Source organism: Trachinotus anak, unplaced genomic scaffold (assembly GCF_046630095.1).
Source record: "Trachinotus anak isolate AG129_WGS33_773 ecotype Australia unplaced genomic scaffold, CSIRO_AGI_Tana_v1 ptg000003l, whole genome shotgun sequence".
Taxonomy (NCBI): Eukaryota; Metazoa; Chordata; class Actinopteri; order Carangiformes; family Carangidae; genus Trachinotus; species Trachinotus anak.
This window is the reverse complement of record NW_027273854.1, coordinates 12,685,408-12,710,823: the sequence shown is the minus strand read 5'-3', so window position 1 is coordinate 12,710,823 and position 25,416 is coordinate 12,685,408. Positions and strand designations below refer to the sequence as shown.

Here is a 25,416-nt window from a genome sequence, read left to right as displayed (position 1 = left end):
GCTACACACTTATCCTGGCTGGATAACAGACAAGCAGCAGCGAATGCATTAGAATGCATTAGTCAGGTGGCTAATATCAAAACCTGTGTCAATGTTATTAGCATGAAGCGCCAGCTAACACTCTCACACACATCGATCTCCTTAAAAAACAACTAGCCTACTCATCCGGGTGGCGGAATTAGCTAAGGCTGGCAACAGTTCACAGCTACCTAAGCAGTTTTTCCCCCCAGCATTAAATTAGAAAAGGTTAGCGTTGACCCAGTGTTGCTTTTAGCATGTTAGCTTGTATCAGAGAGTGAGTCACAAGCTTTGCTGAGAGAAGCCACAGCACAAATTTAAACATCAGAGCATTCAATAAACCCTGGGCTATCTCCGTGGCCAAAATTATTCATGTGGTTTGACACCAACCAACACACACACACACACACACACACACACACACATACATAATAAAATACATACTGAGCTTTCACACAAACTGGAGCACAGATGAGCAAGTGTATCAGGTGTATGTTTAAAGGACATGGCTGCAAATATTCTATATTTTTACTCCTCTGCGTCACAGATCTCCATTGTTGTATTAAAGAAGACATCAGTGACCCACAGTGTTGCAGTATGTGACATTCATACAGTACAGTACATACACTGTACTGTTGCAGTAAATACTCACTAATGTGCATGAAAAGAGTCCCCAACGTGACTTCTCTACTTGTATTTGAGTAACATTTGGTAAAAACTACGGATCCCTGCTGTTTCAGGAAATTATTTGGTAGGAATGGAACTTTATAACCGTGAGTCATTTCCACATCAGTAGAAACACATTGGCTGGGTGCTGAGAGACGGAGTTGAGAAGTTCCACATGCCGCATATAGCATTAAGACTGTAAGAGTTAGAAAGAGTTAGAAAAATGTTCACATCTGCCTCCTAGTTGTAATTCCAAGTTGGAGAAATTGTGAATTTCTGACAGCGACAGTATCTCCTACATGGTGCAAAGAACTACAGAAATGTCAACTGGCAAAGACGCCATAAATCCGCCGTCACTAAAACTTAACTTTAAATAAAACACAATATTTACTCTTATACAATCATTTCAATACAAACAAAGCTATGCAGTTTTGTTGTATCTGGTTTCACTTTTTAATGAACTGCTACTAAAATCACCAAAAAAAATCTGTAAATTTAGACCATTTAAAGGATGTTACAAGGCAAGGTTAGCAGTGGGGGTAACCATGATGGATTAACACTCCCAAGTTGGAGTAACTAACCCTAACCCTGCTTCAGTGAGTTCTGTCCTTGGGATTTGTTGACACTACGGAAAATATAGAATAACACATTTCTTGTCCTTAAAGATGAGGAAGTACTGCTACAGAAGCAGTAATTCTTCTTTTCTTTTTTTTTTGTTGCTACTTTGTGAAGGCTGTACCCTCTGCAAGGGAGAGAAATGAGACACCTTCTCATCCATCCACATGTGCCTCTCCTCCCCTTCTCTCCATCCCTCTCTGTATCTCCACCTCTTCCCTTTAACAGCTTCATCTTTTAATATAGCATTCTGCTTTGCAGCCTCCTCCTGCCCTCCTCCTTTGCGTTGCCCCCTTCTCACTCTCTTTATTTTCTCTCTTGTTGCCTCCATCTTTCACTTTTCCCCCCAGCTCCCCTTTCTTTAACCTTTTATGCGCTTCCTCTCTTCACTGGTGTGCACAGACTTCTCTCTCGCAGTGTTTCTCGGCTCTGTTTCAGTCTTTCCATATAGTCTCTACACTGCTCCGTCAACATCCTATAACCCACCTCCGCCCTCCCTCTCTCCTGCCTCTTTCTCTTCTCCCTTCCTCCTTTTTCCCCTTCCGCCTTTTTCCATCTTCAGCTCACATCTGCTAGTCTAACACTTATCTTCTCCCTTTTCAGCATGCTACCCTCACCCCCATTACACTTCATTATTGGGTCTGTTCCTTTTTTTATCACTCTTCCCCTCTCCGCCCCTCTATCTCACTTTTAGGATGACGCATGATTGCATATCCCCGTCTCATTCAAACAGCCACATGATCGCACACACACACACACACACACCTTTCCCCTGTTAATATATTCATTGTGCATAATGTCATCATCAAGGTTAAGAGCGGAGGTATTAATGGTGAGAGGATCTGGGGGTTATGGGTAATGTAGGAAATACTGAGGTACGGGCACGCTTACCGATAAATGAGTTTCATCATTGAGTAGTCAGCATCATCTAAGTATTTTGGTTTGGAAATGATGTCAACTGACCTTTCATATACATCATCAGGGAACATTTTGAAGTATAATTGCTATCCTCTAATCAAATGGTAATTATTGTCATAATGTTTGGAACTGAAGGCAATCAGCTGAGGAGAATTTCATGCTGTTTTAGCCTCAGCCCCTCTATCTTTGTCCCCTCGTTTATGTTCATTAATGTGAAGAGCCACCATTGTTCCATGGATAATTCATTGACATGCATGGCAGCAGCCCTCATGTGTTTGTTTGTGTGTGTGTGTGTGTGTGTGTGTGTGTGTGTGTGAGTGTGTGCAGTGTGTATATGTTTGCCATGGTGGGCGAACAGATGCAAAAAGCATGACAAGAAAATAACCTTCCCTCCCTCCATCCCTCGTCTGTTCTGACGACGAGACACACTCCCTCTCCCCCTCTATTTTTATCATTTTTACACCCCCAACCTCCCTGCCCCCCCTCATCGTTGTCGCTCCCTCCATCTCTCTCACTCTCTCTCTCTCTCTCTCTCTCTCTCTCTTTCTGCCCGTCGTCTCTCCCTCTTTCGGTCTCTCTGTCCTTGGGTGTCTGCAGCCAGCTGTGTCTGCGGGCCATTATTGCCCCACCTCCTCCCCTCCATCCATTTTCCCCATCACTGATTCCTCCAGCAGACTACCCCCTTCCCCCATCCAGCTCTTACTCCTCCTCTCTCCTCCTCCTTCCTTCGTACTCCTCTGTCGCTGTGACCACTGGGGCTCCATTGTCACAGCAACTGCTGATGATCGTCTCGTCCTCAGTCCGGTATTCCGTTACGCCACTGCACCAAAATCAGACGCCTGTCCGCAGACACGTCTATAAACATCCATATTCAGAGTCATATATGAACAGAGAGAAAAAACACTCAGCTCTATCAAAAAACAGCAGTGAACACACATCTAATTCCTATAGATACATAGTACAAACTCTTTGTTATTGCAACTCACACACACACACACACATACACAAGGAAATCTACACAGTCAGCATCCTCCCCTTTCTGTTTATGTAAACATCTTGCTTGCCTCTTGCGGCTGCTTCCAGTTATGGAAAGTTATTGCCCTGCATAATGTAGTGCCATTTACTTTTCTACACACCAACACTAACTCACTGATCATAATAAAACTGTGATTGATCCACTCTCCTCGTGGCATGCTGATGCTAAGACAGACTTTGGCCTTCGGACGTGCAGTGGAGGGAAGAGAGCAGGTTGCCTTTGAGAAAGTGGGCCACGGGTATCGTGGTGTATCCCCAGTGTATCTGTGCGGCCAGCAGAAGAGAGCTGGGCTAGGGCACATGCGATGCAGATGATAATTAATGTTTCCATCCTCTTTTTCAAATGAATTGAAATCAGAAAACCAATTCGCTCGCTGTGAATCGTCCAGACATTGACCTGCCCTATTCACACATGGGCTCAACTGGACATTACACAGAAGCTGTACTCGGGAGTTGACAGGTTAAAGTCCACTTAGTATCCAGTCCACCTGACTTGGACATTTACTGGACATTAACATTCAGCTTTTCTGGGTAATGTCTGGATAAGTTCAGGGTTGCAGTTTGTGTGTGAAAGCATAAGTGGACAATAGAGTTGGGTGGAATAGATTTCTTTCCAATGCACAATGCAGCAATTTGAATGGACTACAGTAGTGGTTCTCAACCTTTTTGGCTGGTGACCCTTTAAAGTGAAGCTGTGTCTCGTTACGACCCATCACTACAGGTTTGTCTGTGTCACCAGGTGGTGGCCAGTTCAACCAAAGAGTGATTTCTCATTAGATGTTTAATTCTAAGAAATGTAGGGGCCTTAAAGCAGCTATAATTGATACTTTTATAATAACGTGTTAAAGGAAACAACAATGTGACACTGACTTGTAGTGATGAACCTACAGATAATTATCACATAAATCTGCAGCTATGTTTACGAAAAACTGTAATCTCTTACAGGCGCTCTCAGGAGTTTTTTTACTTCTAGTCGCAAAACAATTTTTTGAGTTGAGTCCACATCTGCGCTCACTCATGTAATGCGATACACACTCCTGCCAATGGTTTCACAATACTCCACCGACTGACACACAGCAATGCACCAGCAGAGGCAGTGAAGAAAACGACAGCTAGCGAGTAAACACTGAGGTAAACATTGCTGGATTCAAAATACTTTTTTTAAAAATCAGTGTCGAAAATGTTTCATGGGAAAAGAAATGGATTCATCACATTTGTTAGACCTCAAGGATACATCACAACATTGCCACTTTGCCTAAAACATAGTATATAGTAAAATCTCACCTACATTTTGCGTGTTTCTCCTGTGTAATGGTACATGTGGTACTCACACACTCACACTCACATCACCCAACCCATGCTCGAACAGATTAGACTGCACTACTTTAGAGTTCAAATGAGTGCAACGAAATAGTCTTAAGTGTTTCTTAGAAAAGTGGAAAGTTAACACATTTAAATTGTGCCAATTTCTGTCTTCTGTCCCTCCTTATCACTGTCCTTCTCTTTTAAAGTGACTTGCAGTTTTTGTGTGTGTGTCCATGATTTACATATGCTTGATGTGTGTAAGTGTATCTCTATGTGTGTGTGTGTGTCTGCAGTGGGCATGTTTGTGTGTGTAGTGTGGTAATGGAAGTGTTGGTGGGGTGGGGGGGCTCTGAACGACACTGTGAACCTGACAGCTTCAACAGCAAAATGACGGCTGTCTCTGCCACCACTCCACTCCACTCCTCACACACTCACACACTCACACTCTCACACTCTCTCACACACACACACACACACTGTAACAATCCATTTCAGGTCCATTTTAACCACTGGAGGACAATAAAAATGGGTCGTCCGAAAAGAGGGGGGGTACACACACACACACACACACACACACACACAGAGGCAGCTATACACAAAATGATGGCCCATTGCATCATCTGACCCCCCCCCCCCAACACCCCCTTCCCCTCCTTCTGTCCTTCCCTTCTTCCATCCATCCATTACCCATCTCTCCCTCCTCCTTTCTAACCACTCTATTGATTGAGCCATTCAATTTCCGGCTGTAATTCAACTACACTGTTGCACTTGAATATGTAAATGAGCCCATGGGGGTTGCCGATGCTGTTGTTGTCATGGAAACCTCTCATCAAACACAGAGACACGCAGACAGGACACTCTCACACACACACAACGGCCTCCTTTGGGGTTAGGAAGGAGAGACAAGGTGAAATGTGTGTGTGTGTGTGTGTGTGTGTGTGTGCTTGGAGATTGTGCTCATGTGAAACTGAAACTTTGACAGCAGCATGAGCATTGGCCAGGGCTAAGATGACCTCACTGTACCCTTGGGTGTGTATGCATGTGTGTGTGTGTGTGTGTGTGTGTGGGAGAGAGAGACAGAGAACAAGAGAGGAATACTGCGTCCATCGCCTCGTGCTCTTTGAAGACTCCCTCCCTCACCTCCCTCAAAGACCCCTCCCCCTCTCCCCTATCGCTCTCCCTACCTCCCTACCTCCCTCTCTCCCCTCTCACCATGTTTGTGCAGCCCTCTAATCGCACTGACAGGAGAACAGCACTCTGTGTGGCTTCTGCCACCAGGCATGCACAGAAAACACACACGGAACATAAACACATGCAGAATTAATATATCCTCCATGTTTTCTCTTTCCCATGCATGCACACCAGTGAACTCCCAGACACTCACACACACACACACACACACACACACACACACACACACACACACACACACACACTCACGCACGCGCACACATACACCCACATCCTGCTTCAGTCTTGTGTGTCGTTAATGCGCTCCCTCTCCCTCTGTGCCACTGTCTGTCCCTGTATGTTGCTTTGGGGACATTTTTAGGTCACGAAGATGTCACACCAATTTGTGTGTGTAAGTGTGTGTGTGTGTGTGTGTGTGTGTGTGTGTGTAGAGGGGGCAGGGAGAGTGTCAGTGTTTATTTGCAATATGTGTTTTCATCTGTGAGTGTGTTTGTAGTTTCAGTTTCTATTTCTGTACCTATAAACAGTGCATACTGCATATGATGGGCTTTTATTTTGTTAGAATTACTTTAAAGTTTCAAATAGTCTCAATATCATCATTTTAATATATTACAATACATACAGCAACAAACCAACTTAAAGTCTGGGGGGGGGGGCATATCTTTAGTTATCATTCATCAAGAATTCAACACTCAGAATGCTAAACTGCCCCGTGAGAAAACTGTGACTGCATGGTGCACTATAATATGTGACATCACCCTTTTCCAGTTGAGCCCTGCCCACTTCACACCAGCGAAACAAGAAAGAACAATGAGACATATACATCAATCCCTCAAGTGAAATAACCAAAACAGCTCAAACTTTCGCAGAAAATTGCCAGTTTAGGTCAGACCTCCAAGCTCGTCCTAAGAAGTCAATTAATAAAAAAATAAATAAATAAATAAAAAGAGGTCTTTGGGGCCTTTGAGTTTATAATAATGGAATCAAGGCAATTGTTTAAAATCATTGCAAAGCTTTCTCTGCCTCCCTCAACAGATGAATTATTAATGCAGCTCGAACAAGCAAGGGCGTTTATCTGAACAATAATAAATTATTTGATGATGCGGTTGGGGTTAAAGCATTCAGCTGGCAGCTGGGCCACATCCTTCTCATAAACAATGACACTTCAATTTAGGTATGAATCAAGAAGGAAACATTTTCTCTGCCCTGCAAAAAAAAAACAAATCCAACAAATGTCTCCCATAGTGGTTTCGTTTGAACTCAATTTTGGGAGAGAGTGGAAGACCTTGTGGGCATAAGTGACTGAGTGCTTGGGCAAGTGCGCATGGGTTTGTATATACTGTATGTGTGTGTGTGTGTGTGTGTGTGTGTGTGTGTGTGTGTGTGCGTGCACGCGCACTGCTAGGCAAATGAACTTGTCAGTATGCGACGCAGGCCTCTCTCTGGTGGCAGGCAGATGACAGTGCAGTGATTGGGCTGATTTCACCGAGGACGTGAGGGGAAATCTGAAGGCTGCCTCAGGGCTCAGGTGCTTATCACCTCCCCACACACACTGACACACAACCACGCACAACCACGCACATTCAGGCACAGATTTAGATGCATGTGCATGCACACAGATATTTAGACAACTAACTTTTACTGCCCACCCTAAACACTCAGATCCATGGACGCAGACATGAAACCAGAGACAGATACGCACACACTTGGATCACACACACACACACACACACACACACACACACACACACACACACACACACATACATACATACGTGCACTCTGTCTCCCCTACTTTATTAGAAAGTTAATTACCGAAATCTCTCATGAGTCTTCTTCTGCTCATGCTACCCAGTGTTAGCCACACACACATCGCAGCTTTGTGTGTATATGTGTGCGAGATCAATTATTATAGCCCAGGGCAAGTGGGAAAGGGGAAATTAGAGTTTGTATGAAGGCCTGCATGCACTTCCTAAGACAATCATTGACAATTAATTACAGACTAAGTGGCAGTTGGTATATTACACAAACATACATGCACACACGCACGCACGCACACACACACACACACACACACACACACACACACAAATGGCAAAAAAATAATCATTTTTGTAAAGGTTCTATCAGTCAATCATGTAAGGCTTCTTTAGATTTGGCATCTTGTTATTGGAGTTGTCAGAATCTGGTAGTGGTGTTGCAAAACCTGCTCTAAAATATTACTTTGCTATCACAATATGTATGCATGTGTTGGGATTTTGTCACTGAAATAGTTTACATTTTCTCCTATATGACTTTTTGAGACATTTTCCTGATACTGCTGCAGTCAAGGTGGCACCTTCCTACTTATAAACTAAGTTATAGTCATTTTATGTTTTTAGCTTGTTCTATGTCTTCGGTGTGGTGATATCACACCTGGAGATTTCTTTGTAGTTTGAGCTTAGAGAGGAAATTGTGTACAGCAACAGTACTGAATCTTGAATTGAAAGATATACAGTCTGACTCGGGATATAATGGTATCTACATATGCATTTGGCTTTATACTCCATATGGACCTTTAAGACCTGTGCTATTTGGTCTGGTTGAATTAGAGGTTATTAGGTTTGTTCCTCCCTTTTGGTATGATTAGTTTGGGCAGATCTGAAGACAGCAATCAAACTCATGCAGTTTTTTTGTGGTGGAAATTTGAACCGACCTCGATCTGACCCAACTGCATACTGGAAAGTGGATGAGTGAAATCAACAGTTGCCAGCAGCTAGCTGGAGAATGAAGCGACGTCTGATCTGGACTAGCAGCAAAGTATGTGGCCTTGAAATCTGGGCAGCCACAAACATCTAACCAGTGAGTTTGAAAAGAAAGTAATTTCTGGTGTGATCCCAATATGATATACTACTACTGTAATTTACTGCTGATATTGCAACAGTACCTACATTTATTAGTTCTCAGATTAACATCATGCTGATGTGGTTTATTCTATAACTGATACAACATTGCTACCTATTACCATTATTTCCAAAATTGGACTTGTTTTGGAGATGATTCATCTACCAATTTATGCACGCTATGATCCAACTATAGAGAGGAATTATTGTTGATGACAGATTACCATATTGATGAACAAGTTAGCATGAGAAGCCTCAAAGTTTTTAGTATTAAACATCACACTGTGTCCTCTTTCAGTGTCTCTCATAGTGATTTTAGAGCTTTCGCAGTTTATATGCAACTATCTGATGAGCATGGTTGGTTTTCTTTCAGCTCCTGAAGCGTTTGTAACCGACTCAAACCAACACAGCCATGCAGTTTCACTTTGGTTCACGGCGATGCAGCAATTTAAAATAAATTACCTTTGATGGTTCACAATAGATTGAAATGGGAACTGTGAGAGAGGGCTAGAAAAAAAGGGGTGACAAATGACAAAAGATAAATTGAGGGTAAAGGCACTGTGAGAGGTTCAAGTCTTTGGTGTCGCGCCACTTGGTAAAAAGCGGCTCAATAGCTGCTGTCAGGGAGAAAGAGATGTTAGACAGCCAGCCTATTTTCTGTCTGTCTGCCCGTCTGTGCGGATGTCTATCTGCATGTCTGTCCATGTATCTGGCTGTCTCCTTGTCCATCTTGTTGCCTGTTTATCTCTGTGTCTTTTTTCTGTCTTCCTCCAATCTCACACATCTGTCTGCAGCAGGAAAGACTGTAAATTAAACATCTAAGATTCTCCCTCTCTCTGTGTCCTTGGCTCTTATCCCTTTGCTCTGTTCCTCTCAACCTCCTCCCCTGTCTTATGCGCTCACTCAGCCCTCCCTGGCTCGCCCCCGACTATATTTCTTCTTCCTCCTTTCATCTCCGTCCTTCCCCTCTCTTCTCTCTGGGCGAGAAAGAGAGAGAGAGAGAGAGGGGGTGAGGGATGGCGTGAGGAGGCGGGAGGCTGGGGTGGGTGGAGATCATAGAGGAGATGAGGCCGTGTGGTGCGGATGGATAGACAGATGCATTGATAAGGGCTGCCGACTCCACAGCACACTGGGTGCATATCCAATCTCTCTCCCCCTGTCTCTCTCCCTCGCTCTCTCATCTCTCTTTTTCATTTCAGGACTAATGCTCCCATAGCCTTCAAATGTCAGTTCAGTATGGCAACCTATTAGATGGTTAGCCAGAGTGGCTGACAGCTCTCTCCCTCTCCCTCCCTCTCTCTCTCTCTCTCTCTCTCACCTTCTCGCACACATTCAGGACAGAATGATTGTCTGGGGCTTTTGCTGTCATTCAGAGTAGACACAAGAGACAGAGAGACACTGACAGAGCATTGCAGCAAAGGACTCTCTCACATCTCCTTTTAGAAACACCACTCCACCCTGCCACGAGTCTAAAGCACATTTATTCTTGTAGGCTGCTGTATTTAAAGCTGCTATAATCAATATTTTTATGGATCACGGGACTACTTGAAAGTGAAAGAGGCCACTTGTAGTGATGCACTAAATATTACCAGACTCTGCAGTTTTATGGAGCTTCATAGCATTTGTTTTTTTTCAGCTCATTGTTTTGGTTTTATGGTCCGCAACCATTTAGATTCAATCTTGCTGCTCTTATAAGTGTCATCTCCAGTGACAGAAGGAAAATAAACACAGACTGTGTGCTACCTGCTCAGCACAAAACAACAGACAGACAAAGTTACCGACTGGCTGTAGAACATATTGGAGCATTTAACCACTAAAGATCAAGATATTTATCTCAGGGGTTGGTGTTGACCAAACCAGAGCTAAAAGGAGAGTGATACTCATCAGATGGATAAAAACACGTCTACAAATGAATATTAAGTGGATAACAAATTGTATCAACTTTATATAGCAAATGTCACTGTTGTGTAGCTTTTTTCCATTGTCCCCAAATGGCCAAAAAGTCACTGCAGGTTTGAAAACAATTTTAGGTACTTTATGTAAGTATTTCTATTTTATACTTATTCATACGTATCTTCAGATGATAGATTTTACTCCACTACACTCATTTGACTGTTAGTTACTTTGCAGATGTTACATACAAAACATATGATGAAATTACGTTACTACTGATTTAAAAACCAAACAGTAGAAAAAATAGTAATTAGCTTTATCTCAGTCATCTACAAACATTCAAATGCTGCCTAGGGACCAAATAATAAGAGCATTTACTTTAGATTATTAAGTTAATTTTTCTGGTAATACTATATAATATATAGTATGCATTATATATAATATATAATACATAATATTTCAAGTGGAGTATTTTTACACTGTGCTATTGATACTTGAGCAGAAGGATCTAAACACTTCTTGCACTATGCGAAAAAAGGCAAGAGTCACAGCAAAGCAGAAACAGAGGGAAAGAAAGAGAGAGAGAGAAATATATATATATATATATATATATATATATATATAAACAGAAAGAGAGACAGAGAGAACGGCATGAAACAGAGGATTAGGGGCTTAGTTAGCCTGCATGAAATCCCTTTTTCCTCTCGCGCCCTACAAAGGGAAGAAGGCAATTGGCCACATTATACAAAAAGAGGAAGAGAGGGAGGCGTGGGGGGGGTACAGGGGGGAGAGGGAGTGGGATTTCAAAAAATCTCACTGAATTCATCGTTGTTTTTTATGTTTATCCCCGCGCCTCTCTGCGTGGCTGCCACACCACCTGTGACATCACATTTATCAATACAGGAAGCTGTTTCTTCTTTCTTTCTTTCCTTCCTTGTTTGGCAAGAGAGGGGGAGGAAGGGGGAGAAAGGGAGGGAGGAAAAAGTGACATTGGCCTTGAAACCTGCTATTGTCTTGCCTCCAGGACAGCCAGCCAACCAGGCAGCTCAGTCAGAGGGGTGAGAGAGAGAGAGAGAGGGAGAAAGAGAGAGATAGATAGAGAGGGAGAGACGGTTGCCATGGTTACTTCCCAGGAGATGCAGGCACACTTGTTTATCTGTTGGCCGAGGGAGCGTGCACGGCAGGCCCTCTCGCTGAGCAGATGTGTGTGCATGTGTGTGTGTGTACATTTGTGTTTACCAGCATGTGGCGGTGAGTGTGTGTGTGTGTGTGTGTGTGTGTGTGTGGATGCGATTGAATGCACACGCGCAGACTCACCAGGACTCATAAGCTGACCCTTCCACAGCTTTCTTTGTAAACAAACCCACACACACACACAAACACACACACACCTGCTTAATAGAACTCCAGCTTACCTGCTCGGTATTATTGAGCCAGCAGAAGTGGACTGATGCAAGCTAATTGGCCTGGTGTGAGCTGAGCACCAGCTAAAGGAAAGAGGGGGGAGAGAAATAGAAAAAGAGGGAATGGAAGATAGAGACACACAAAAGGGAGATGTGGGAGAGAGTGTGCTGGGTGACAGACAGAGAAGCGGAAAAGGAAATGAGAGCAGAATGAGAAAAAGTTGGACAAAAAGAAGGGAGAGAATTAGATGCGACACAGAGGAGGGGATGTAGTGGAAAAAAATAGAGAGAGGAAATGAGATGGGAGGAAAACGGGGAGCCGGAGAAAGAGAGAGGCCGAGGCTCAGATAAAGAGCAAGGCAGGGGGAGAAAATGACAGAACAAGTGTTTGGAAGAAATGGAAGCACGAGAGCGAAAGTCAGCAAGAAGGAAACAGGAGAGAATACCTGGTCAGAGAAGCAAGAAAGGAGATGGTGAGGACAAGACAATAAGAATGATAGAGAGGAAATGTGACGTGATGAGATGACTTATGATGTGACGAGATGCGATGCGACGGGTGCAAGCAGAGGCGTGCTGCCATGTTCGCAGAGAGCAGCCCCGGTTCCATGAAGCAGACACTGCAGGCACTGTAGTATGTCAAATGTCACAGGCACCAAGTCACACGGCTACACAGGCAGTACTGCCTCTCTCGCACACACATCGTCATCATATGCAGATGTCCCTCCCCCCCACAAAGGCATAGAGGCAGCTTTCATGCTTATGGATGGAATTGCTCGATGGGATTGCTTTTGCATTTTCTTGAACTTACCAGGTGAGGTCGTAAATATTTACACACACAAACAGTGTGTGGTGTATAGCCACACGCAATCTACAGAAGGGGACACATGCAACATACAGTGCGAGGTTCCCATGGACCCTGCATACCGGCGGTGTCATCTCCAGGTTGATGTGAAGAGGAGAACACACAGAGCGCTGTTGAGCTCGCCCATTACCTCAGATGGATAGGCCTCTGAGGCACCGTGTTACCTGGTACGCCATGTGCTGTCAGCTCCATTTGCGCAGAAACAACTCGTGTGGGTGTGTGCCTCTATATGACTGCGTGTCCCTATTTTTTCTATGCAAGGTGAGCGCCAGAGTCACTCTCCTTAAAATAACAAGCTAGCCCTCTCCCTTAGGACAGCAGACAGCCATCCAGCAAGCTGCCTGATCCTGGGCCGCCCTAGTTCACTGCTCGATCCGTCTCTCTCTTTCTTCTCCTCCCCCCCCCCCCCCCCCCCCCCCCCCTCTTTTGCTTCCACTTCATGTCTTTTTCGCTCACTCGCTCTCCATGAATCACACACGTAGCCAGTGGTGTCCTAATAAGCAGGGTTTCTCTTTCCGACTTTTCCTCTTTCTCTCGCTGTGTGCCTTGTGGAACATTGTTCAGCCCTGTATGCACGCTAATGCATTCACACAAACTGCAGCTGAAATTATCAAACATAGAGCAACACAGCATAGATTACAGACAAAAGACACACACATACACACACGCACATCCTAACAAGGCAGACCACCTCCACCTCTAGCTAAGCTTAATGAGCTCTCCCCCGGCTAACTGGCCTAGAAAAGGCAGCGGTCAGCAGCCCAAAGCCCATCTATCCAGCGAGCTCTAATTTTTATCAGCCTCTGCACTTCAGCGGCAGAGCCATCAGCTCTGTCTCACTAGTTGTGCAGGGGAGGCTGGGGAAAGAATAGGCCTCATTCACTCAATTAATAGCTCTCTGTGTACATGAGACATGCAGTGCCAAAACTGGAGAGAGTGAAAAAAATGAAAGCGGCAAATGGTTTTAAGGACTTAGCAGTCTCTAATTTGCCACTAAAATGGTTTTTATTGCATATACAAATAATGATTGTAAACAAATTTGTGAAGATATTGCTTGGAAGATGGAGAGAAGAATACAGTAGGGGCAAAATCTCATTATACCCTGGATGAATGTGTGAGTGTTTGCACCAGTGTGAGTGTGTTGTGAGAGAGCAAACACATAAATTCTTTATGTGCGTATCTTCCTTGACCTATATGTATCTGGATCGAGGAATGTATGTGCACGCCTGTGTTTGAAGGCATGTATGCTTTCAAACGGGTGTGTGTGTATGTGTTCCGCTTGGTAGGTGCAGATATGAGGAAGGCAGGCCTGCAGGCTGCTGGGCTGTATGGAAATTAGGAGAAACACCGCTGAGAAGCAGGTGATGGAGGAGAGACGGGGGGAGGGAAGAAGGAAGGCAAGGGAAGGAAGGAAGAAGAAGAGAGTGGTGTAAAGGGGTTGGATAATGAGGACTCTGATGAGAGGGATGGAGAGCCCTGAATAGAGACGTCTCAGAGATCGAGAGAGGTAAAAATGAGAGAAAGGAGGAAGACGGAGTGGTGGAAGGAGGTTATGAATGGATTGGAAAATGGGAAACAGCTGCCACTAGTGGCGGACTGTGGAAATAAATAATTGATGTAGAGGAAGAAGAAGGAGGAGAGGGGGTGAAAGGAGGTTAGGAGAGTGAACAACAGAGAGGAAAAGATTTATTCTGAGGTGAAGGATAAAAGGAGGTGTGTAGGTAAAATAGTGAAAAAGACAGATTGTAATGAAACGTGGTTTCAATAAGATGAATGGACCACAGGAGACAACAGGAAAGTGAGAAATCAGAGGAGGAGGGCAGGTAGAGCTTCAACTATTAAAAAGATATGAGGAGGAGAGGGCTGGGCAGAGTGGTCATGGGCATTAAATAAGAGGAAAAACTAAAAAAAAAACAGCACGCTGGGGAGACAGCTAAAGACGGAGCAATTTAGCCAAAACAGAGAAAAAGAGAGATGGGAAAAGAGTGTGAGCAGAGAGATAAAAAACTAAAAAAGGATGAGAGGGAAGGAGGAGGAGGAGGAGGGTGGGGGGCAACAGACTGATACAGAGAGAGGAGAGACGGAGACGAGGGAGGAGGGTGGCGCTGGCAGTGGCAGGACACGGGTGCAGGCGTGGAGACTGTGGCATGCAGCTCAACTTGGCATGGACTCTATCACTCACTCTCAGGCCTGGGCACAGGGCCCTCAGTGGCAGAAACACACACACACACACACACACACACACACACACACAGATGTAGACACACAAGCAGATCAAACACAAGGACATTCGCTCTTTCTCTAAGTCTCTCTATTACACACTCACACACAGCAGACAGAGAGAAAAACATTGAGCTCAGACACAGGCTGACGCACGCACACACTCAATTAGTCTCAGCCGCGCGCGCGCACGCACGCACACACACACACACACACACACATACATGCGGGAAAAAGACGGATGGATGAGCGTGTGCATGAAGGTGTGTGTATGTGTGTGTGTCTAATTGTGCCAGCGCTGCCAGAGCAGAATGAGGGATGGTGTCTCAGAGCTGCTGCTGCCGCTAATAGCCGCTGACTGGAGGTGACAGGCGCTCTCTCTCTCTCTCTCTCTCTCTCTCTATCTCCTTCTCTCTTTTTCTCTCATCTTGTTTTCCATCCAATCAGCAGTCAGCACATCTGTCCTTCCCTCTTTCCCTCAGCCCAATTCGGCACACCCTTTCCCCTTTGTTTCTCCCGTCCTCTTCTCCCTCTCATATCCCTCCTTTGCCCTTTTACCCTCGCACCCTCCTCCCCTTCCTTCCCCCTCATGCTTTCATCTCCACTCCTTACCCCCTGCCATCTTTCATCACTTTCTCCCCCGACCACCCCCACCCCTCCCAGCTCTGTCCTCTCCACCTGGTCCTGATGATACACAGGAGATGGCTTACGCATGAGTTATCGCATACGTGTGTGCGCACACAGACACAAACATATACATATAAAGACTGTTGTCAGCACAGGAAGGTGTGCGTCTGTGTGTGTGTGTGTGTGTGTTGATGGGTGTTCTATTTTGTACATGCACAAGCCCTGACTGTGTGTATACTGTACATGTGTATGTGTGGGTGCACTGGTTATTATTCCTGGTGCGCAGCAGCATTTCAGGCCCAGGCGGAAAGATCAAACAAAGACTAGAGGACGAACACACGCACACACCAACACACACACACACACACACACACACACAAACAGACACGCACATTAATGTCTGCTCTCCTCCAATCTCTTGCTGTCTTTTCATATCCCTGTCTTATGCAGTTGCCTCACGTCTGGACTCTGTCCACAGGGAGACAAGAGACGAGAGAGAGCACTGCTCTGTTTTCTATCTGCACCAGGTTATTAGACACATGCAATTAGCAAGCCTGAGCAGGATAAATATGCCTGTTTATGTGTTTCTGTACGTGTGTGTGTGTGTGTGTGTGTGTTTAGGGGGCGCTGGAGTATTTGTGTGTGCAATCAGGGACAGATTGTATGGGATGCATCTGGGTTGGCCTGATGTGGAGACAAGGAGGGGGGGGTGGAGATTGTTAATATTGTTGAGGCTGCCGGGTGTCTGTGTGCGTGTTTGCCCATTTGAAATGGTCCATATAGTTTGGAGCAGTACGTGTGAATCATATCATGTTTATCTGTGATAATGATGTGTGTGTGTGTGTGTGTGTGTGTGTGTGTGTGTGTGTGTGTGTGGTCATCTTTGCACAATTCTTCTGCCAGTGTCAAAGTCTTCAAGACATGAGGATATGTTTTTGTATCCTCAGTGTTCGTGTATATTCAGTGTGTGTGTCTATATGTGTGTGTGTGAGTGTGTGTGTGAGTGTGTGTACACATTTGAGGGGGAGGGGCCTGTCGTGTGTCGTCCTTCCTAGAGGGAAAGAGCTGGCCCTGCGGAGGGGGGGGGGGGTGTACAAAAGAGGGAGGAGGGGAACTTGCCTCATAGCCAATCAGTTTTGCTCTGCCGAGGCAACCATCCATCGCCACCACGGCAACAACAACGCCGCGGTAACACAGAGCCAGGCTGCTGCGAGGGACAGATAGGCGATGTGTACAAGCTCCTTTGCTCTATTTATCTATCCGTTTTCTCTCTGTCTCTGTTTTTCCTTCTGTTTCTTTCTCTTATTTGGCCCATGTTGCATCCAATCTTTTATCAGTTATCTCTTCACTTTCTTCACCTTCTTCACTCTTCCTGTCTCTCTGGCTGATATTTCACATTAATGGGGCCTTCGCAGGAGCTCTCTAAGGTGTGACCTAAAGGGCGAGAAGAGAATTGAAAGAGAGGGGGGCAAAAAAAGTGTGTGAGCCAGAAAGAAAGGAGAGAGAGAGAGAGAGAGAGAGAGAGAGAGAGAGAGAGAGAGAGAGAGAGAGAGAGGTTGCGGTCACAGTTTCCTCGTGAAAGGGCTCTTTTTCATTTCTTTTCATCAGCCGCCGCCTGCCTGCATATCTCGCCTCTCCTCCTCTTTTTCTCCCGCACACAAATCCCCTTTCTCTTTAGCTCATATGTATGCAAATAAGGCATCCTATGCAAATGAGACAGGTAGGGACTGGCAGTGGAGAGAGAGAAGAAATGGGCTGGGAGAGAGGAGGGACAAGTGAGGTGTGGAGGAGGGGGATGAGGACAGGATGAAAGGAAGGGGCAATGGCAGATAGAAAGGGGGTGAAAGAGGAAGAGATTCAGGTGGTTCGTTCCTCCCAGGTTACAATCAGTCATTGAGATTTCTGGTTTTCACATAACATGCAGCCCAAACACCCAAACTGCTCACGAAAGGTACATACTGCATGAGCAATACTGAGGATATGTAACAGCTGGAATAGGTTTGAAAGACATACACTGATCCGTCAGTCTCCGTCTCATGCCAACAGTTTTGTTGGATGCACTGTTTTGAAAAATTACATCCATGTTTTCCATAAACCCCACTTTTTCCTGTCACAAAGAATATGTGGCTACTTATCCCTCCCCTCTCCCTCCATATGCATTTGTTTTCTCTTTCGTTTTACTGAAAAGGATAAACATCTTGGAAGGGATTTTTCCATCGGCCTTTCTCTCCTTCCACCATCTGCCGTTGCGAGAAAAACTCGGGAAGCTTCAGTTCCGCTTTTTTTTTTTTTTTTTTTTTTTTGCTAGAAGAGGAGCATCTCTCAGTTTTCTGGCGTAAATCAGTTCAGCACATTTTCCATGAAATACAACCCTGTTGCACTCACTGGAAACTGCTGCCAAGCCTTTCAGTGGTTTGTTTATCATTAGGGTCCTAATATCTCAAAATTATTATCCTAATGATTTATTGATGTTAGAATGCTGCATGGAGCTAAACGTCTGGCTGTCAACTGCACCGGATGGCACAAACAGCTTTGCCTTAGGTGTATAGGTGAAATGGATATACATTGGGAGGCTAGTGTCCTGTTGCCAAGGAAACAAAGAGGGTTTGGCACTAATTGGCTGCAGGTTGGTTGCTAGGTGCTGGGTGGAGCAGATGAGCTAGCTAACTTTAGATGATATGAAGGGGGATGGAGATGGAAGGTTAGAATAATTGGCTACTCTGTAAACATCTTTGCAGTGTTGCGGTGTCAAACCACCACCACCAATCCTATTACCTGCCCACAGTCATCAGAGGTTATCCAGGCTTCAACCACCACCCTCCCCAGTCTCACTGGCTGTATGTGTGTGTGTGTGTGTGTGTGTGTGTGTGTGTGTGTGTGTGTCCCTCTGCCGTGCAGTTGTTTGTGGGAGCCTTCTGCTGAGGGACTCGGAAGGAGGCAATGGCATCATTTGCTTTTCATGCTTCACTGGCTGTGTGTGAGCACGCTTGAGTGTGTGTGTGTGTGTGTGTGTGTGTGTGTGTGTGTGTGTGTGTGTGTGTGTGTGTGTGTGTGTGCGCACGCGCACGCGCACAGACGCATGTGGTCACGTCTAGAACCCCAGTGGCAAACAACTAGCACATTATGATCCAGACACAGCCCCCTACAGCTTTAGAAATGCGTGTGAGCGAGAGGTGTACATCTTCCCCTGTGTACATGTGCATCTGCATGTGTTTGTGTTCAGATGGGACCAAAGCAGGAGTTCACAGAGCTGTCACTGCATCCACTGACCGAGCTGCCTCTTGGCACAGTGTCAACCCTGCAGTATGACCAGCACACACACCAAGAACACACACTTATATTAGTGTCTTATGAGCTTAATGCTAAAGATGTAGGCTACTTAACCAAACACATGCATTTGATGGATCACAGTTGCGCCAGTGTGACACAAGATAATCGTAAAAGTGCTAAAATCTGCTGTCCCCAAGTCAAGCAGCTCTGGGAAAGGATGCAGGGCAGAGCTGATAGGGCCAAATCAGCTTAATGTGGGCTGTGGACTTGTACGCCACTGTAAGAGTTTGGTTTAAAGGGCACTGGACTGATTTGACATATGAGGAGAGTATGTAAAGGAATATGCAGACATTTTGTGGTTTATCTTATACTCTGTCGTTCTGTTATTTGGTTGCTTTTCTGTACTTCAGGCCTCAATCGTTCTGTATCTATCTCTCTTATATTCATTCTCTCTTCTTTCCATCCAGCAGCCTCCTTTCACACCCTCTAAGTCAGTCAGCCTCTCTTAGTCCCAGTGCCCCTTCTGCCTGCAGGAGGGATGAAGTCATGCTCCGCAGGCGTAGTGCAGATCCCTCCCCGCTCGCTGTGCCCTCTCTGTGCCCGACACTCAGTCACAGGCATATGGGCGAATCGTCGTGCCAATGCCCCTCCCAGAACACCTGACTCTCGTCTAGTCACGCATGGCAGGCAGTGCGTGCACGCACACACACACACACACACACAGGAACACAGGAACAGACAGGACAGACACACCTACGCATGCACTAAAACACATGCCGCCAACCTTGCATGACGGGCATATCCTTGATTGTCCCCTGATGTTCCCCACTGCGAGCTTCACCTCCAACTGTGGGTAATACACACTGCGAAGACACCCTTCCCTGTAGAACGAACAGTCTTGACAGCATTGGCGCTGGATGGAGTTACTCCATCTTTTGTTCCGGCCTGTGACTTAACTGCACAGATGACAGAGTGGTGGCACTAACGCGCTCACAATTTAGAGGTTTTTTATTCCCATTGGCAACAGCCAGGCTAAGAATATGTGCACTCACTGGTATCATAAGGTAGTTAAGATATAAGTGTTCACCACATAGCATATGCTCAGATCCCTGGTTCTGCATTACCAGAGCAGCATTTACTCGATAATTTCATCCTGGGATATTGGAGCAGCAGAAGCAGCAGTTAATCTACAAAATGGGACCTCCATGATGGCTAATTCAGTTGATGTCCTTCTCCACTCACCACCTGTGTGCAGATTAAAGCAAGAGTTTGGCCTTAAAACACCATAACACTGGTCAGTACAGCTAGTAGTAATGCACATTGCATTTCTGTGCCTATTTTTGTTTGTTGTTTTTATTTGGTGATGATGTCACACTCTGATATTTCATTCACAGCTACAAAAAAAAAAACACATTTCTATATTTGAGCAGAATTAAAGAGTATGGTTCTCTTTCTATATTATGTCCCTGACATTCAGCGAGCATATCGTGGGATTTTTGGTACAAAAAAGGTATTAATGAAGCAGTATAGCGTAGACTACAATGCAGAGACAAGACATGTTGTGTTTTTGTTGCTGCTCTCTACTACATGCACTGAATGCAACAAGCTCTGGCACATTTTCTGAGGTTTTCAAAAGTAATTTGGGAAACATTTTCTTTCTTGCAAGATTAGTCAGTGTTGTATCTGAGAAGGGAGTTTTACTTCTTTTTTTGCTTTGTAAACAGATGTCTGTCCTAAACCTCAAGCTTAGCCAAAACAATACATCACGATGGCATTCAAGGAAAAGCATCCAAACTGCAAATTAGACTGAGCTTTAGGCAGGATGTGAAGCGCCAGGCCTGCCACTCGTCTCACTGCCCTCCACGACCTCAACTGTCATCTACACAAGCTTCCTCATGCTGCCGGGAAGAGTATGAAGCTGGTTAATGGGCATGTTGAGGTGCTTTAGAGTTTAGTATTATTGCGTGCTAGTGGCTCAGTGATGCCATGCACACACACACACACACACACACACACACACACACACACACAGAACCAGACAGATGCAAACAAACGCGCACGCGCACACACACACACACACACACACACACACACACAGTCCTGCATGCATACAAACAACCTGCAAGTCAGTGCTTTGAAAAGGGCAGGTAGGAAAATGGTGGCAATTATCGTTAGTTCTTTGTGATTAACCAAGTGACACACACACGCACAGACACACACACACTGCTGTGATGCCCTCTGCTGTGTGGCACAAAATGGCGGAGTGTGTGTGTCCTAGTAGAGGCTGTGTCTGTAAGAGTGAGATGGGAACGAGGCCAGGCAGAAGAGGATGCAAGGACTTGGCTAGCGTCAACTTTGTGTGTGTGTGTGTGTGTGTGTGTGTGTGTGTGATAACATTCAGGTGAGAGATGGAACACTGACTGACTCAGAGAGTGAGGCCACAGCCGACTGCTCCATTTACTGCCATGGTGCCTTGTACAGACACACACACACACACAAACAGCACAGATATAGGTGTAAACACTTATGCTCATATGAAGACACACACAAACACAAACTGACGACAGAGATGAGACAGAAACCACAGGGACAGAAAGATTTTTTCCTCCTGCAGGTGGAGCGTGACCTTCACTCCAACTCTCCTTTCCTTCGTCTGTCCATCTCTCTCTCCCTCACTCACTCCCTCCCTGTATCCCTGTAGTTCAGTGCTCAGTTGCGTGGCAGGTAATTTGTGCGCTATTGGAGATTAAAGTTTAATTAGTGAGCGAGGAGTCATTTGGGTCTTAGTTGAGTGGAATAAGGCAGCAGTTTGTGTGTGTGTGTGTGTGTGTGTGTGTGTGTGTGTGTGTGTGTGTGTGTGTGTGTGTGTGTGTGTGTGTGTCTCCTGCTCGCTCGCTCACCCGAACACATCAAGGCTCATCACCAAGAGAGAAAGCGAGAGTGGGAGTAGAGGATCCAATTCCTCCTTTCATCAAGGAAGAACAAAGGATGGAGTCTTCCCCCTCTCCTCTTCATCTCCTCCTCTTCATTTCTCTCTGTCTTTCTCTTTTTCTTCTCTTCTTCCCCCTTCCCATTCCCCTCCCCCTCCTCCTCCTTCCTTCCTCCTGCCCCCCCACTAGCTCCTGAGCTCAGTTGGCAGAGTTCCACAGCCATATTCACACTTCCCTGGTCCCTGGCGAGACACACTCACTTTCACGCGCGCGCGTGCGCGCACACACACGCGCACACACACACGCACACACACACGCGCACACACACACACACACACACACACACACACACACACACACACACACACACACACACACACACACACCACCTCCACCGTCACACTGCACCACATGCGGAAAAAGGAGGGAAGGGAGGGAAGGAGAAAGACGAGGAGCTAACTTTGTCTATCTACCTGTGAGAATCGACCAATTGATCTGTCACCTGAAGTGAGAGGTGTGTCACCCGAGACTTCTTGGCATGATCACTTCTGCTTTTTATTTCTTCCGCCTTCCTTCCCATCATTCACTCCAACACAATCAATCTGGTCCCTCCCTCAATCTGTTTCTCCCTTCCGCCAGTCTGTTTTCATCTGTCGTTCTCTCCCACCAAGTGTTATAACTTTGTCATCTGTCTCTCTACTTTGTTTTCTGGCTACTATTCCTGGTCTTAATCATGTGGACATCAAACGTGCCATATGGTCACACACTAACACGGATGCACGCACGCGCTGCACGCTCTGGCGTCTTGAGAGCTGTGTTTGCTAATGACAAGGGAGTCTGCATCCCAACACCGCTGTTATTTCACTGGCTCGAGACACTAACGCAAATCAATAGGCAGCACGGCCCCGCGATAACGATCTCCGTTTCTCCTCTCCTCCCTGCATCTTTCCATTCGCCTCGCCGCTGAACCCCCCCCCCCACCCCCTCCCCGCATCTGCCTTGATCTTGCAGCTTCAATCTATCTCTCTTCCCTCCCTCCCTCCTCCCACTCTTCCTCTCTCCCGTCTCTGTACGCCCTCGATCTCACACCCTCTCCCCCACCTCTCTTCCCCTCTTCTTTCTCTACATCTCCCCTTCTCTATCTACATCTCACCGCCTGTCTCTTTCTCCCTCACCTGCCTTGATCTCACAGCATCACTCCCTCACTTTTGCCCTTCGTCGCCTCTCCTCTGCTCTGCAACCTCCTTCACATCTCGCCACTTACCCCTCCTCTCTCCCACTGTCTTTCTTCTTCACCCTCTCCCTCCCTCATATCATATTTCACTTTCTCCCTTCCCGGCACTCCACTTTCTCTCACCTATCCCCCCGCTGTTCTTCCATTTCTTCCAAATCTCCCCTCATTGGCTCTTTCCTCTCCTCTGTATTTGCCCTCCAGTCCCTCCCTCATCTCTCTCACACCATCTCTTCTCCTCTTCCTTCCTTCCCATACTCTTTTCAGACCTCTTGGATCAAATGTCGTCTTCTCCTCACTCTCTCCTTGCTTCTCTCCTCTCATTTCACTTATCTGCCATTGGTGTATCAGTGGCTTGCCTCCTTTTAGTGTCAGTCTGTCTGTGTCTGCTGTTGCAGTAAAGTATTCCCCAGTCTGGCTCTCAGGTAACAGCAGAGAGTAGTGGAGCGAAAGAGAGGAGAAGGGAAAAGAGAGCAGGCCATCAAGGACACCTTCTGGGAAGATGCTAGGAGGCACAACTACAGACATACATAATTAAAAAAAGATCCAGGGATGACCTGTCCTGTGAAAGTGTAAGATGAAAGTACACACAAGCACACAGTCACATACACGCACACACATCTACAACCCCTAAAAGCACTGAGGAGGGCTTTTATTTCTTATTGGGGGCAAAGGAGAGAAGTGAGACAAAGATACTGTGTGAGAAGAAAGGGACAGGTGCATGGTGGTGTTTTTAAAAAATAAAATAAAGTTACCCCCAGTTGTGTGGCCGCAAGGTTGATGTGCTCACAAAAACAGGCAGGACATCAGGGTGCTTTAAAACTCATAGCACCCAGTTGCTTTAATTCGTGTCAAAAATCGTGCTCCTTCTTCTAGGAGTCACAGCACAGTCAAATCTGAGCGCATAGATATGACACATATATTTTTAGATTCAGGGTGACTCACACTTCCCGAAGATATCCGATTCCCGTGCGAATAAACGTCCATAAATCCGCTAGGAGAGCACAGAGAAGAGACGCTCCTTTAACTCCAGAACTTGCCTGAGAATCATCACGTTTTTAACTTGTCTCCAGTTTCAAAGTAATCCAGCGACAGTTGTCTGTACATCCACGGGTACACTGGAAACAAGAATTACTAGTAGCTGATTCTGCAAACTTTTAATGCTGCAAAATGAGAGCAAACACACGCTAACAAAGACGGGGATCAAGTTGGACCCCACAGCTGTCCCAACTAACTGCATGGCGACATTATACTTCCTGTTTACATCCCCCCAAAGCATTGTGGGAACCGTTCGCCGAGCCTTTGAGCGTGGTTATTCTTAAAGTAGTAAGATAAGTTAGTTTAAGTTATTTCTTCTTCTTGTTGCACTATTACTATCACTATTGTCTCCACATAAAACCACACTATAGAGAGCTGATGTTTGTGTGTATGCGTGTGTGTGTGTGTGTGTGTGTGTGTCAGCCACACAACATGCACACACAGACTTCATCAGGGTGCGTATTAAATTATTATCATTTAAGTGTTATTAAATGATCAAATTTCCCCACTGTGGGACTAATAAAGGTGATCTTATTATTAAAAGCCATGTAGTAAAAAGTCAAAGACATGAGTCACCAGTCGCCATAAGCTCTGAAATAACCTCACCTTATTGCTCAAAAATACTTTATATAACCACTCATTGTTTTACATGAAATAAGTGGTAACTGCCTCAAAAAAAAAAAAGGTTCATTCTTATTTATAGACACACAAGCTGCAGAGGACAACATCTGAGGCTGCTCATCGCCACTACTAATCTCTCCTTCAGGCTATGGGTTCAATGTGCCAGACCAAAGAGCTGCCTGCTCTGGTCTAACCTAAGACAAGGTCACACAGACACATATGCAGACGAACACACAGACACACACACAGCACTGCCAGCAGCTGCACTGTGGCTACAGGGCAAGGAAAGTGTATGAAAGATAGGGCAGTGGAGAACAGGATACAACTTAGAGGACACAGACAGAAGGAGAGCAGAGAGGATGAGGTGAGATGTGTGTTTGCGTGTGTGTGTGTGTTGGAGAGAGACCACAGGAGTGACACGGCATCATCAATTAGATGAACCGAAGTGGCACGAAAAGGGAGCAGGTGCAAATCAGTGTGTGTGTGTGTGTCTGCACGTGTCTGTGAGTGAGTCTGTGTACATGTGCACATGTGTGAGTACTTGTGTGTACGTGTAAATGAGCAGAGGGATCAAATACATGGGAGTGGAACACACAATGAGCCCCAGCAGGGATGTCACACCAAACCTGCTCCAACACCGCTCCCCCTCTGCTTCAGTGGAGCGCTCCACCCCATTACCTGGAAAAGACGA

At 45.7% G+C, this 25,416-nt stretch overlaps 2 protein-coding genes and 1 long non-coding RNA gene across 7 annotated transcripts in view; 2 read left to right on the top strand and 1 right to left on the bottom strand.

Annotated features, from left to right (window-relative positions):
* LOC139618135 (uncharacterized) overlaps positions 1 to 24,287 on the bottom strand; it is a 43,425-nt gene extending 19,138 nt beyond the window's left edge. The window contains exon 1 of the long non-coding RNA XR_011689681.1: positions 24,012 to 24,287. This is a non-coding gene — a long non-coding RNA (uncharacterized lncRNA). The remainder of the gene's footprint in view (positions 1 to 24,011) is intronic.
* rps2 (ribosomal protein S2) overlaps positions 1 to 25,416 on the top strand; it is a 338,696-nt gene that overhangs the window by 217,011 nt on the left and 96,269 nt on the right. The gene's annotated exons all lie outside the window — the stretch shown is intronic.
* LOC139618120 (retinoic acid-induced protein 1) overlaps positions 1 to 25,416 on the top strand; it is a 54,962-nt gene that overhangs the window by 9,065 nt on the left and 20,481 nt on the right. The gene's annotated exons all lie outside the window — the stretch shown is intronic.